Genomic DNA, 14417 nt, shown 5'->3' on the forward strand with positions numbered 1-14417 from the left:
AGTTTTATTTTCACAGACATGAGTTCTAGACTAGACATAAATGGCAGCACTGCAGATCTGAAAGCTTTCAAAGGCCCTGTCCAGTAATGTGGTGAGCACCGTCCACTTCCATTACTTTCAGTGGGAATGAGGGGAACACAGTACCTCTTGTGGTCTGATTCCAGCTGCATCCTAGAAGATCATATTCATTGTAGGAAAGTATGATTTATAATGTATGCGATAAGTAAACCTTTTAAAATATTTGAGAAACTAGCAAACAGTTTATTGACATGTTTTGTATGATCTAAGATCAGGTATAGCACTAATAACTATCTTTTACATAATTTTTCCTGATCTCTCAGAGTAAGTGGCTTAGCTATTTCTGAATTGTCTCCAAACAGTACATATACTGATCTGTCTCTGGCATTCTTTTCAACACACCCCAACCACAAATATAAAACACATACAAATATTATTTAGAGTTGTTTTCGTAAGTATGCACATGCCCTAATAAAGCTATTTTGCTTTGAAAATAAAATTATTGAGAAACTGATTTACATTTAAAATCTAAATTTATAGAACAGCACATATTTAACATGGAACCTAATGAAAAGATGCCCTTAATAGTAATATTGGTTTAAAATCCTCTGCAAGGGCATTTTTATCATTGTAACAGGAATACCTAATTATCCTCACTTGCGGTAGTATAATTAAAAATTGAAAAGAAATTTGTAAATTCAGAAATTCTGTGCAGGTGTTCCAAGCTTCTGCAGTAAAGAATCTGATACACAAATTTTAGGATTATTGCATGTATTTTAAGAAATGCATGTTGGTTAAATATTTAAAAATCAGTGTAAATGTTTCAAATCTTGAAAATAACTAGCATAAAGAATGAACCTTGCATGAAAATCCTGAGATTGACAAAGAAGTTGAGTAAATTGTATATGTTCTTATGCACTTACCTCTTCGCACCAAAGCTTTCTTAAAATAACAGCGTTGCTGAAAATAAAATAATTGATTGGTTATACAGCCCAGAGAAGATTTCTTGCCTGTAACAGTCAAGAGAGGACTGCTTGCCAAGAATGGTAAGAACATTCTGCTACCACGCATTTAGAAACTGCTTGTAGTTTATTACAGCCATTTACCTTTTTGTTTTATATACTCTGCTCACTTGCTTTTTTCTCTCCAAATTTGTCCTCTTTGAAACATGTTAATTACATTCGTAATTCTTATTCTTATGATAACATTACTGGCTAAGCAACTCTGCTTCTTGAAAAGGATGGTTGTTTTTTTTAATTTTTAACAGGAATGTCTTTCTGATTACCTCAGTCTTTGCAGCTCAATCCTAAGTGGCTGATTTAGGGAAACTAAAATCTCATCAGCCATATTGTAGAAGGCAACATACCACAGTGATAGCTTCTTATAGCTATGAAGCATAAGTCTTGAGGACTGGATCCCAAAATGATGCAAAGATGATGTAGTTCTGCTTTTTCTTGGGCTTCTTCCAATGTTGCTATAGCTACAATGGAACCTTTCCATTTCAATCTTCCTGCAGTGCAGTCTATTAATAAAACAAAATGAAAGTTTGGCCAGCTAGATAATTTTAGTGGGTAGTTGTCACAGGCTGACTGGTTCCTTTAAGAGGGAGCAGTTGGGCTAGTGCCTGTGTAAGTCAATTGGGCTTAAAAGAGGACATCTGAGCCCTAGAGGGGAAAAGATTTGGTAAGTTGGAGCCTGAGGGGTCAGGAAGAGGCAGATGAGGCTGCCTGAGAGAGGCAGGAAAGGGCAGGTGAGAGCTCCCTGAGACCCAGACAAGAGAGAATTAGCAAGGAAATGGTGGCACAAGTTGCTTGGAGGAGAGCTGAGTTTGGAAGGAAAGCAGTAACTGTGAGCTGCCAGTAAGGACCTTGGCAGAGAGCTGTTGGGTGAGAATTGACTGAAGCTGGGGTCGCCTGACAAGCAGAAGGCATGGACAATGACCCCTAGGAAAAGGAGATGATGTGGCTTGGGCAGGGGAAGCTGAGCCCAGAAACAAGAGGGTTACTGCAGAAGGGTAGATCCTCTGTGCAGGGATATGACTCAAAGGCAGGGAGGTATGGAGGAGTGGAACACTGCAAGATGGGGAGCCCTCGGGATGAAGACCTGAATGAAGGGGTGTGGGAAGACTGGTCACTCTCAGGCTTCAGGAGGCCAAAGGAACCGAGACCGAAGTGCTGCTATTGACTCTTGGGTGGGTGACTTGCTGTTGATGTCCCCTGGAGAGGGGCATGGGAAACACCTGCTATATGTTTGTTAATTGTGGAAATTGGAAAAAGGTTTTACTACAGGGTTTGGGGGAAATACTGCACTGGTGCATGTGAATATATTATACCCAGAGGTGGGCTTTACGTCAGATGCTGAGAGACTGTCCCTTTCATGGGCAGAAGGAGGTAGGGAAACTGAGGCAGGTGAACCTATCATGCTGCAGCTTGCAGCAGGAATGCACCTCAGGGGGGGTCGCCTTATCCCAGTAGGTTTCTATGAATGCTGATTAAGAAAGACCATTTGTTTTGACCTGGCTGCATCCTCCTAGTGGACAGTCCTCAGTCTGTTGTAATTGGACTCAACATTTGTGTCCCACATGCTTTCAAGCCAGCTGGTCAGGGCAGAGTCCAGACTCCATTTCTAGCTCTGGATTTCTAAGGAACGCTCCGAGGTGTAGATTACCTGTCTGCCCTCTGTTGGGATGTGGGACTTTGCATTCCAACTGCCCAAGACCATGAAACCAATTTTGAGACTTCCCGAATCTCCCCAGTTATTTATAAACACTTACCCAGAGTTTCACCTCACCATGGAGTACTTTTGTTTATAGTTTGACTCTTGGGAACTATGTGGCAGGTAAGGTAAGGAATACAGGCTTAAACATTTAACTTTTACCTTTTAAAGCAGATGGAAGTTACAGATATGTGAGGAAAGACCGTGAAAACCTATATAATCTTTCCCTGGGGCTATGCTGACCTCTTCTTGTGAGTCCTAGGTTAGGTGAATGGACCTCTTTCTTGAGTCCTTCTGTTGTTTGGGAATGGTCAGCCAGAGAGAGAGAGAGAGAGAGAGAGTCTGGAGCAGATCCTGCTCTTAATAAGATTTTAGTTACGTCTCTCATATGACCACCTGATCAGTTTCAGAACCCCAGTCAGGTGGCTAACTGGTAAATGCCAGCCCCCCTTCTCCCAACTCCAAACTGGGAAAACCAGTTTCCTTTGGTCTGGCCACTTTCTGTAGCAAAACCATTGTTCTAGGGGTGGACCCCTTTGACTGGAAGACCATCAAAGCTACTCTTTTGTAGCCCTTCAGAGCATTGTCAGGCATTACAGTAAGCTGTCATTGGTCTGTCCTTGACCTGAAGGTAACTACAATGTAGGTCACATTCTTAAAAATGGTGTGACTACCAATTAAAAGTCACAGTTTGATACAGACATTATACTGATCCTTCACACTACTGGAAAAATATTTGTATTGTTCTAAGAAGCAAGCTGAAATTCTGAAAGCAAACAATTCTGAAAGAATGGGATAATAGTTTATACTCTGTAATGGATTGTCAGCTGTCAGTCTGTATATTTAGTACTGCTGAAGATTAACTGCTTACTGATTCACTGTTCCATTCACCTGGCTCTTAGAAGGTGCAAGCATCCCTGCTGTATAAGTCTAAAGCAGTCATTGTCATTAGGGCATTTCTCATGGTTTCCATTAATAGTCTATAGATTTAAAAAATACAAAGACTTTGTCTAAATCTTGTGATCTTATAGCTGAAATAGTCCAGTGTTATATTAATAGAGATGTGAAATTTATAAATCTCTCTTCCTCTACTTTGCACATCTGAGATAACTAGTTAAAAAGCAATATTGCCATACCTGCATAAATACAGGACTTGGGGGTATTTCTCAGGCCATCAAAACTGCCTCCAAAGTCTCAGGATTCTTGTTTGTGCTACAGATACTAGGCAGTAGACTCTGCGACCATGATAATGGCATGAAATAGACTTAGGGCAAAGAAGAGAGTTGAAGGAGATTTCAAACAAGATAATTGGAGTTCTTGAGCCCCTACCATTATCAGTCTACCTGAAGTGGCTGTTGCTTTAAATTAAATCTTGACCACAAAGCATGCTTTGCTTCAAATGATCTTGCTATACATGAAGCTTGAGAAGTGGTAGATCAATATACTTTAACTTCTTCAGTAAAGTTTCAAGAAACAAGCACTTCTCCCATAAACTTTATGAATAACTTTGTTTTAAATACGCAGTTAATTAAACGTGCTTGACTGTCAGATAAGTTTGGTTTGAGTTAGGCTTATCCTTTATTTTGAGGGTGATCTTCTATGTCCTGGAAGCTACACTTTGAAGTCATCAAGTGTCCTGAAAAATAAAGTATAATCGGGGCCAAAGCATCATCATCACATCATTGTGTACAGATGACTGTTTTCTTTTTTTAAAAGAAAAGAAAAACTGTCTGGACCTTCTAGTATATGATGGCCATTCACTTATGTAATTTTTCATAACTAAAACTTCTCTGCTTTTCTGGGACCATTCTGGGTATAGAAAAGAGCTTAAAATTTTTTTTTTTCAAATCTTGTGGACATAATTTCATTCAAATAGAGGTCTTTATAATATCTTCTCAGGTGAATATGTAGGTAGATTCTAAGTAACAATATTTTGGGGAATCAAGGGCAGGCTAAAGCTGGTAATTTTCCTTATATTTCCTCATATGAAGACCTAGAAAATGGAGGAGATAAAGGTGCTGTTTTCAAGTACAGTTTTTATCTCTCTTTATCCTCCTTTTGGAGGCTCAAAATATGGTAACCCTAGCTCAGACCTTCTTTTGTGTAGATCCCACCATGCAGTGTATTTACAGTGTTACTCTACCACCTTCTGCATGCTTGTGCAGTCACCGTATTTGATGTCTTTTAGTTTTACTATCTCTTCTCCAAAGGGTGGGGAGAAAACATGTCTTCTCCCAGAGAATGCCCTTTTGTCAGGCCCTCCTAGTCTTTCTCTCTCTTCCTTCCTGTGCCCTTTTATCCAGTCTCCTAGTTAAGGAGCTAATCAGCCCATTAACTGTTTGGCCCCAATCTGATCTGGTAATCAGAAACTCTTCTTCTTAATCAGGAGTTGGATTTAGCTTTCGGGGGGGGGATAAGAGACTTTTATAGCTAATGAACTGTGTCATGTAAATTCAGTCCTGCATGGCCACCTTTTAAGTCAGTGGATGTTCTGTGTGCGGAGGACTTGAAGAATTAGGATCTTTGCTCTTCAGGGTAATATTGAAAGGACATGCAAGACTTTCTGAAGGGTGGAAAGGGGATTTGAGAAGGAGGCTACGCTCTGGGTCCTCCACCCAGAGTGCATTTTAGTTGTCTGGCTAGCTTGAAAGAACCCATGTACAATCTCATTCGAAACAACACCAGAGGACCTAACAAAACTACAGTTGAGGGTGAGTTTCAGTCACCATATGTCTGGTAATCTGAGGTGGTACTGCAGTGTTTTAACAAGGCAGGATGTGGAATACACTCTTAAAATGTCACTAACTGGGAAAGAGGCAGTTAAATCCTGGAAAAAAATAGATTTTTTTTTTTTGTAGGTCCAATATTAGATAACACAGCAATCTTTATGTGCCTTCTTCCTTCGTATGTGTGTTTCAGTTAATGCAAATGAAATTAAGTGTAGAGCTACTCATGTAGCTTCCTGATATACATACCCATTATGTATCCATGTTAAAGTGAACTGACTGCTTAGAGGTTTCCTCAGATTGCTGTATTTTGCTTGGATCTCAGTCACAGGAGCATATTTAGATTACTTGCATATCTTGTCCACATATGTTAATACAATGCATACCTAAATATAAAACATATAAAACAAAATGGGAAAGGACCCAAATCTGAAGAAGAGCTCTGTATAGCTCAAAAGCTTGTCTCTTTTAACAACAGAAGTTGGTCCAATAAAAGAGGATTTATAAATAGTCAATTTTTGCACAAGGCCTTATCAAAGAAAGAGAAGCCCAGCTAATACCGGAGGAGCCCTTCTCTTTTCACTTCCTCTTTCTTCGTCAACTCCAGAATATAGAAGGAAAATCACACAAGGAAACGACCAAAATATTAAGATAAATGGGATTCTGTACACACTCAATCCAGACAAAGACAGGCTTCTTCCCTGGAAATATTTTGAAACTATTAAGGGCAGTAGCTGCTTCTTGACTTTCTCTTCCCTGATGAATCACTCGAGCTAGAAATAGGAAGGGCAGAGAAATCATGCAAAAAATCTTTCCCCCCAGGCTCTATGCTATAGGGCGTATATCTTTATGCTTAAGAAATGATGTAACTAAGTCAGAATGGGAATCCCCAGTAAAACTAAAATGCCTTCAGCAGCTCCAACTTGTTTTGCAAGAGATGACCTCATCAGTATCCCTGCCATGTAAAATCAAGAAAACACAAGCCTAGGGGCAAACTTAGAGAGCTCTGGGCTTCTTCATTTCTGACACATTCCTGACTGGTCAATAACTTCTCATGAAGGCACATGTGGCTCTGGAAGTGAAAATCAGCTATTGGATACTTCAAAATTTACTAAGAGAATCTTTTTGAGGATCCATTAGACAAAGCTAAGAAACTAAAAGATTTCTCCTACCCACTTGGTAATACCGGGAATAGTATAATGATATTACAAAATTAAGCAATCTTTTTGAATGTATTCATTCCTCAAAGAAATATGAAAAGAGGAAAAAGTCAATGAAACGGGATGAGGGTGATTCAAGAGAGAAATATGTTAAGTGACAAGGTGATCCTCAGTATACAATTTTCACAAAATGCTGCAAGTCCTGAGCAAATGGTACCTTTGGGTGAAGGATATTACATGCCTGAAGAATTTTTTTTTTTTAACTGTGTATATTTTGATCACAAATCACTTCAGTTTTTCCTTCCCCAGTTGTACACATCTCATAAAAATCCTACAGTGAAAATCTGTGGACTGGCTTATGATGATGAATAGAAAATTCTTTTTTTTACCTAAAATTTAGGACAGCAATATTTTACCCAAGAGAATGCCTTCTTTTTGTTTTGAATTTATCTTTCACTAGCTGCTTTCCAAAAAGAGGTGAATCTCTTGAACGGCCTCAGAGGCTGTGTGTAATAAATTTAACAGTGCTATAGTTTTATGTTGTTGGGGGTCTGTTGCTTCTGCTATTGTACAGATCTGCTCAAAATCTCTTGCTTCCCACAATAAGAAACACCACTGCATTTTTTTTTAAAGAGCAGGAAGATTTTAAACAGTTAGATTAAACAATATGCCATATTTCTATGTACTTTGTACATGGTTAAATGAAAGGGAGGGAGTGTGAAAGGGGATACTGTGGGCAGAACATGGGACTAGTTGCTTTGGAGGACTCTGCATCTTCCTCTTCATAAGCAGATTTTCCTCAGATCTCTACTGTTTCCTTCAGTCAAGGTTGCTACCTGCTCTTAATTCATTACCCAGTCTTAATTGTGTCTATATGCACTGTAAAAACAACCATGTCAAGGACCTGATTAAAACATAGTTGTCCCCTGTCATGGTAAAAACACAGTTCCATCAGGCAATGTAGATAGGGTACCGAATTGCATCCTTCAAGCATATTACAGCCTCCATCTGTCCAACATACCACAGACATAAAAATCACAAATTGAATTTGGGTAAGAAAATCCCCTTGTATCTCTCGTGGCATTGTCACAATGCCACTGGATCACCACTAATCTCATGACATAAGATTTTTATCTCCCACTTCCAACAGGATAAATGTCAAGGGTGGTGAGCCTACTTCAGAGTGTCCTCACTTTTCTGAGGTTTATTCACTATTGCATCTCTTGGTAACAGTGAGACTAAGTATTTGAACTCTGAAACTTGGCAGTTTTGGGTAATAGAAATTTGTTCAGACCTTTTTTGTGTGTGTTTCTGTTCATGTGGGTTTATATTGCCTGATCTTCACTCTGAGTTTTGTGGTACACCTCTACCTCGATATAACGCTGTCCTCGGGAGCCAAAAAATCTTACTGCGTTATAGGTGAAACCGCATTATATTGAACTTGCTTTGATCCACTGGTGTGCAAATCCCCCCCACCCTCCCGGAGCACTGCTTTACGGCGTTCTATCCGAATTCTTGTTATATCGGGTCGCGTTATATTGAGGTAGCGGTGTACTAATTAATTAACCTAAAAATGGAAATCAAAACTCAAACAAAACCACCAACTTTTACCTAGTTTGGGTTAGACATCCTGTGAAATGGCCCAGTTTTTCATAGTTTCAATTCAAAATGGTAACTGGTCAGATTCGCTGAACACCTTACAGCGTTGGCCTGAGTTTCAGGTTGGTAAGATGACCCAAAAGCAGTTGCTTTTTGCCATGCATTCATTATTACATTAAATGTTTCACAAAATTCCATTTGGTACACAAAATAGAAGCTAGCCTTTCTGTGCATGAAAGACACAGCAGCCAACTGCGCATAAGTAGAAGTCTGTGGTTGCTTTATTCCTGAGTTTGGGTGTAATTTGTGCATGGGTCCTAGGCAGCTTGTGGAAAAGTGCCACGGTCAGGGAAGTGGAACAAGTGCTGGTTTTCAGCCCAGGCCTTGAGGGCAGCCAGCTTTGTTGGCTTGAAGTATAGAGCAGGTGCCAATTCATAAGAGATCAGTGAAACTCAGAAGGAAACCAGTCTAACGTACTGGCTGTCTTTCACGTTTCCTCTATCAGTGTCTATTAAGCCTTTCTCTATAGATTGTGACTCTGTCTCCAGTGTATAAAGTTTTTGTATACCCTAAAATGTTTGGGATTAGTTTCAAACCCTGTAATCTTTATTACAATAAGTCAGAGAACGGGCAGGAACTCTTTCAAATGAGATGTTATCCACCTTTTAGTTGCATGACAAATATACATCACTTAATATGGTTTTTATCTGTTAATATCTAGATTAGCAAATCAAAAACGAAATAAAATGCAATACATACTGGAAAAATCTTTGTCCAAAATATTTAAGCTATATTAAAATATTTACTTAATAAATATTGACCTGAAAATTTAGGGGCCTAGAATTTGATCCAAAGCTCATTAAAGTGAATGAATGTCTTTATGTTGATTTCAGTGGGCTTCAGCTCAGATCCTCAGTGATTATCACAATGACCATTCATTTAAAATGAGGTGCTCATGGCAGTAATAACTGTGCCTGGTAATAAGTGTTTGCAGGATTAGGCCCTTAATTAGATTTTTAAATAGCCTGTCCTTCTATAGATGTAAATTCAGTGTTACCCTGTACTTCATTAAATTGTCAATGCAGATATCATTAAAGAAAAAGTAAAAGGCAACTTAGTAACTTATTTTTTTGCCAGCTTTCAAAGGAAACATTGGTAGAAATTTTAGAATTCCATTGGTTTCATGTTATTTTACAATTGATAAATCCTAATTTCATAGGAAATGTTTACATATGATGGTTTTCTGCTGTGATTTGTACACAATTATATTTATACTTTTCTGCTTTTCATAACAATCATTGCTAACTAAACATTTTTAAGAGCGTGCATGAAGGAGGTGGCTAAAGTGTAGTTTTATGTATCTTGGAACAAATTTTTATAAGGAAGAGTATATATTAAAACAGACAAGGGTTTTGCCTCATTTTAAGAAATTCAGCTACGTAAATCGTTATTCCATTTTGTGTGCACGAAAACCAAGTAGGAAAAAAAAATTTCAATAAGACTATAAACTTTATCTGTGGAGTTAGTCTCTTTTTAATAGTGCTACAAGATATTCTATCCTTTTTTTGCTTTTTCTCCAGTATGTTGAATTCAGGAGATTGTTCTTTCATCTACAGTGACTGGAGGGAGTGTGAATCTTCTTGCTAAGTAGGTTTGTTTGCAGAAAGTGATTCCTGAAATATATACAGAAAATGAGGATTAAATGATGGGGAAACAGAAAAATGAGTGGCTTCATTTACAAATGTTGCATTCGTATAATGTGCCATTAACATAATTTGGAGTTGCATTTAAATTCTGGTGGCAGAAACTGGAGCCAGACAGCTACATTTAGTTGTGGGAAAGTTTTTTTTCTTTTTTTTTAATGTTGCTATTGTATTTTTGGATTTTAAAAAGTGACTTCATGCATATTATTTTATTACTTTAGAAAATGAAGACTAAGTGCAGGTTGTATATTGTCAAAATAACACTGTAGTGTAAGAACGACTTCCCTTCCCCTCACCCCCAAGAACAAAATCATGGTTACACATTTAGCGAAGCATAATTTCTATTCATACCATTTGGAATAAAAGCCTAGGTGAAAGTCAAATCCTTAAACACAGTGGGCTGAATATACCACTGACAGAAATGGGTACAATTCAATGGAATTTTGTTTTCTTATGATAGAAATAAATTTGGCCTACAGTGTTCATTTTTAGGGTAGAATAAAAGGATATGTGATTTATTTGATCCTGTAGCTGTAATCTACATACACGCACCACCACCACCACCACCACCACTCAACCGGGTATTGAGTTCTTTGCTCATTCACCATGCTTCCATAAAAATATACTAACCACAAGTTCCGGGTTAGCTGCTTTAAAGCAATGTTTCAATAGCGTAGAGGCAGGGTTTGGACTTTATTTATTCAGAAGTTATGTAATATATTTCTCTGTCTATCTCTAATACTTTTATAATCCCTAATACAGTATCTAGGCATCAGCTTTTGTGTTTTGATAACAGTAATATTTTCATTTTAACATACAAAAGGGAAGGTAACATCATTGTTCTACTTCTCTAGAGTTTCCAGATGAAGGGTGCATATCCTGCATGGCATTTCTGTGTGCAGTTCTATCCATTGATCAAAGAAATGTGAAAACAAAGGCGAGCCAGAGCAAATGTATTTAGTGATTAGAACATACAGTGAGTATCTGAGTCACAGATCATTCAATAGAGGAAACCAGTAAGTGATTCTGATCTGTCTACTTTGAGGCATAATTGTAACCTTCTTTCTTAGACTACTACAAATACTTCATTTATTTTTTGTTTCTTAACCCAGATATCAAACAAATATGTGAAACTAGGATTAGGATGACTCAGAAGCTTGATGATGCATGTGAAAACCTTTACTCCCAAAGTTGTTGTTGGTTTAAATCCATCCCAGGTCAAAAATGCCTTCAACTCATTGGTCTCAGATAGCTGTTTATGCTATATCAAATGAGTTGTTGTCGTAATCTAGTTGCCATTGGATATGTGTCCATGTAATTATGATTGCAGTATGTTGATGCTCTTAAAGGAGAGGGACAGTCTAGTGATTAGAATGCTAGTCTGGACTGATTTGACCCTTATTCAGGTGCAAAACCTTCCTTTGCGCCACGCTGTATGAGCTTGGACAGATCAGTTTCTCTGTACTTCGGTTCCCTATCTGTAGAATGGGAATAATAGCACTTCCCTTCCTCACAGGAGTATTGTCAGGATCAACACATTCAAGATTGTGAGGTGCTCAGATGCAACAATAATAGGGGGCTATATAAATAGCTAAGATAAATAAAAGTGCGTCATAAAACCAGTTAGTCCCAGTAGAGAAGCACAGCAGGTCTTGAATGGTTTTTGCAGAACACAGACGAGTCAGTGGGGCGTAGGGTGACCAGACAGCAAATGGAAAAACTAGGACACTTTTTTTTTTTTTCGGGGAGAGGGGTATAATTGCATATATAAGACAAAGCCCCTAATATCGGGACATCTGATCATCCTAGTGGGGCAACAAAGAGGAAGCTTGCCTTGCTGCTGTTTGTTTAGTTTCTGTTCTGTAAATAAGCGTGGTTGGTCACATGGTACCTTTCCTAACACCAAATTCACTTTAAATATATGTTCTACTGTTCGGAGTTGAAATGTAGAGAAACATATAGTTTTTATAGGTTCACAGATGTAGAAATCTATTAAATAGAGTTGGACAGGAAATGATTTTCCCATCCCATGAAAATTTTAAGATTTGAAAATTTTCATGTTCTGCTCTGGGATGAACCTGAGGCCTTTTGACACTTTTTTGAGGGGGGAACAAAAAACAAAGAGAATAGCCAATAAGTCAGGGGGTAGGGCACTCACCTGGGATGTGGGGGCCCAGGTTCTAGTCCCTGTTCTGCCTGATTCAGACCTGAACCTGCATCTTCCATATCCCAGGTGAGTACCTTACTCACTGAGCTAGTAGCTCTTGTTCTGTCGCCATAACCAGAAATTCCATCCTGGACCTGAGAAATCTTTCCTGAGAAAAGTTTCATTTTGACAAATCGAAATCTTTTGAGAGAGTGCCATTTCTTTGAAAAATTCCTAACCAGCTCTATTATAGGGCCGGGGTTGTCCTCCAACTGAGCACTGCCTCATGACTAGAGGTCATGCTGTAGTGCCTGCCTCGGTTTTTCCTTCTTGGCTGCTCAGTAACTCAAAATCACCATCCAAAAGGTAATTAAAACTCTCCCATTCTGGGGTCCAATTTATTTAATCTTTACACACATTGGCCCTGCAGGCCCCATTCCCAGTTTAGTGTCTCTCCCCCCCCCAGGTAGGGAGTCCACAGCCTTCCTTCCTGGAGCAGGGTCTAGGTTCATCAGCTCTCAGTTTTTTAGCTCAGCCTTCAGGCTCTGACTTCCAAATTCTCCTGGTTTGGCTTAGGTTATTCACAGTCCTCCTAGCTAGGACTTGAGACTCCCTGGTCTCAAGGTCTTCCCTGCAGAAGCCTTTCCACACACACTCTGCAGTCTCCGTCACTTTAATGACTGCTGGAAGGCCTGGAGTTAGTCAACCCAGATTATTAAAGAACAAGCCACCCTATTACAGACCATCTAATGCATTTTCCTGTTAGTACAGTACTGTGTCCAATCAATGGTTCAATCATACCGTTTAGGCACAGCCCATAGTAAGGGATTCCTCCTTCAGTTCCTTGGTGCATGGTAGGAGGACACCAATTGCTGTAGCCTTTTATAGAGTGCATCACATTTCAACCTACTCTGCCTCCATGTTGCTCTTGCTCTGCAGTCTGCAGGCTCACTCAAGAGCTTGGAGGATGGAGCAAGACCAGGCCTCTGCCTTTGTAGGGACACTGTGCACCCCTGGGTAGTATGTAGTCTCACTGCTTCCGTGAGTTGCCTGACTCTTACAGAGACCCCACTGAGGGGCAATAATGCTTTGAGTGTAGCACTCACACACTAAATTAATGTTGTAATTTAAGTGTAACTTTTTTGACGTAAGAACTTGGTGGAATGCCAGCCAGGGCTATATCTTCCAGTGCCCTATTGCTTTTAAGGTTTGGAACTGTGCTAAAGAGGCTCAAGGGGGGGAAAGGTCTGTGGAGCAAGATGTGGTCAAAAGAGTTGGGTGTTCCTGGTAAGCGCTCCAGCAATAGAGCTCATGTAAGCTGTGATGTGTTGGATTCTGACACTTTTTAATAAAATGCTTTAGTTTAAAATAACACTCTGATCTGGTGGTGTAACAATTGCATACTTCTCTCCTCCTTGTATCTGCATGGGGGTCGGGGAAGAGGTACAATCTGATCTATAGTTTTTAATAACGAATAATATATATTAAATATATAATCTTTCTTTCATTCATTTGTACATAGCTGCCACTTACAGCAGATGAATCCAGAAGCAGTTAATAGCAAACATCCAAGCTGTCATACAATGTCTGTTTTCTGTTGTTGCATTTTGTTTAGAGACTGGGTCTTCCTTGGAACTATTCTCGGTGGAGCAGTGTTAACATCAGTTTGTTAAACAATTTGCTTTCCATTGCTAATCTGTGGATACTTGCCATAGGAAATTTAACATTGTGTGTTATTTCTAAACTGCTAAAAAAGGTGTCCCGTGAGTCAGTCTAGTACTTAAGAATGGCATAAATCAGGGGTAGGCAACCTATGCCACACGTGCCGAAGGCAGCACGCGAGCTGATTGTCAGTGGCACTCACACTGCCTGGGTCCTGGCCACCGGTCCAGGGGGCTCTGCATTTTAATTTAATTTTAAATGAAGTTTCTTAAACACTTTAGAAACCTTATTTACTTTACATACAACAATAGTTTAGTTATATATTCTAGACTTATAGAAAGAGACCTTCTAAAAACATTAACATGTATTACTGGCACGCGAAACCTTAAGTTAGAGTGAATAAATGAAGACTCGGCACAGAACTTCTGAAAGGTTGCCGACCTCTGGCATAAATGAATCTGCTATATAATATGTTTGACATTTCTACAGGAATTTAGGATTTCTCACATAATACTGGGAGTGTACAAAACGTGGAACAACATGGAACAATAAAATCTTTATTGAAAACTAGGTTTTGATTTTTAAAACCTACTGATATCAAAAGTAACATATCAAATCAGATTATTAATAATACTCATGAAATATGCAATGGCATTAGTAAGAAAGCCTTAAAACTATAAAGGCTCAA

General features: G+C 39.0%; 1 protein-coding gene across 5 annotated transcripts in view; it reads left to right on the forward strand.

Moving 5' to 3' along the window:
• Nucleotides 1-14417, forward strand: part of SGMS2 (sphingomyelin synthase 2) — a 52249-nt gene that overhangs the window by 18532 nt on the left and 19300 nt on the right. For 2 of the 5 annotated variants that reach the window (XM_034772499.1, XM_034772501.1), the window contains exon 1: nucleotides 1623-2209. The exons of the other annotated variants lie outside the window; for them this stretch is intronic. The gene's annotated coding sequence lies outside the window, so the exon portion shown is untranslated. Of the gene's footprint in view, nucleotides 1-1622; nucleotides 2210-14417 lie in introns of those variants that run through there. 5 annotated transcript variants of the gene reach the window in all.

The sequence above is a fragment of the Trachemys scripta genome, chromosome 5, assembly GCF_013100865.1.
Source record: "Trachemys scripta elegans isolate TJP31775 chromosome 5, CAS_Tse_1.0, whole genome shotgun sequence".
NCBI lineage: Eukaryota > Metazoa > Chordata > Testudines > Emydidae > Trachemys > Trachemys scripta.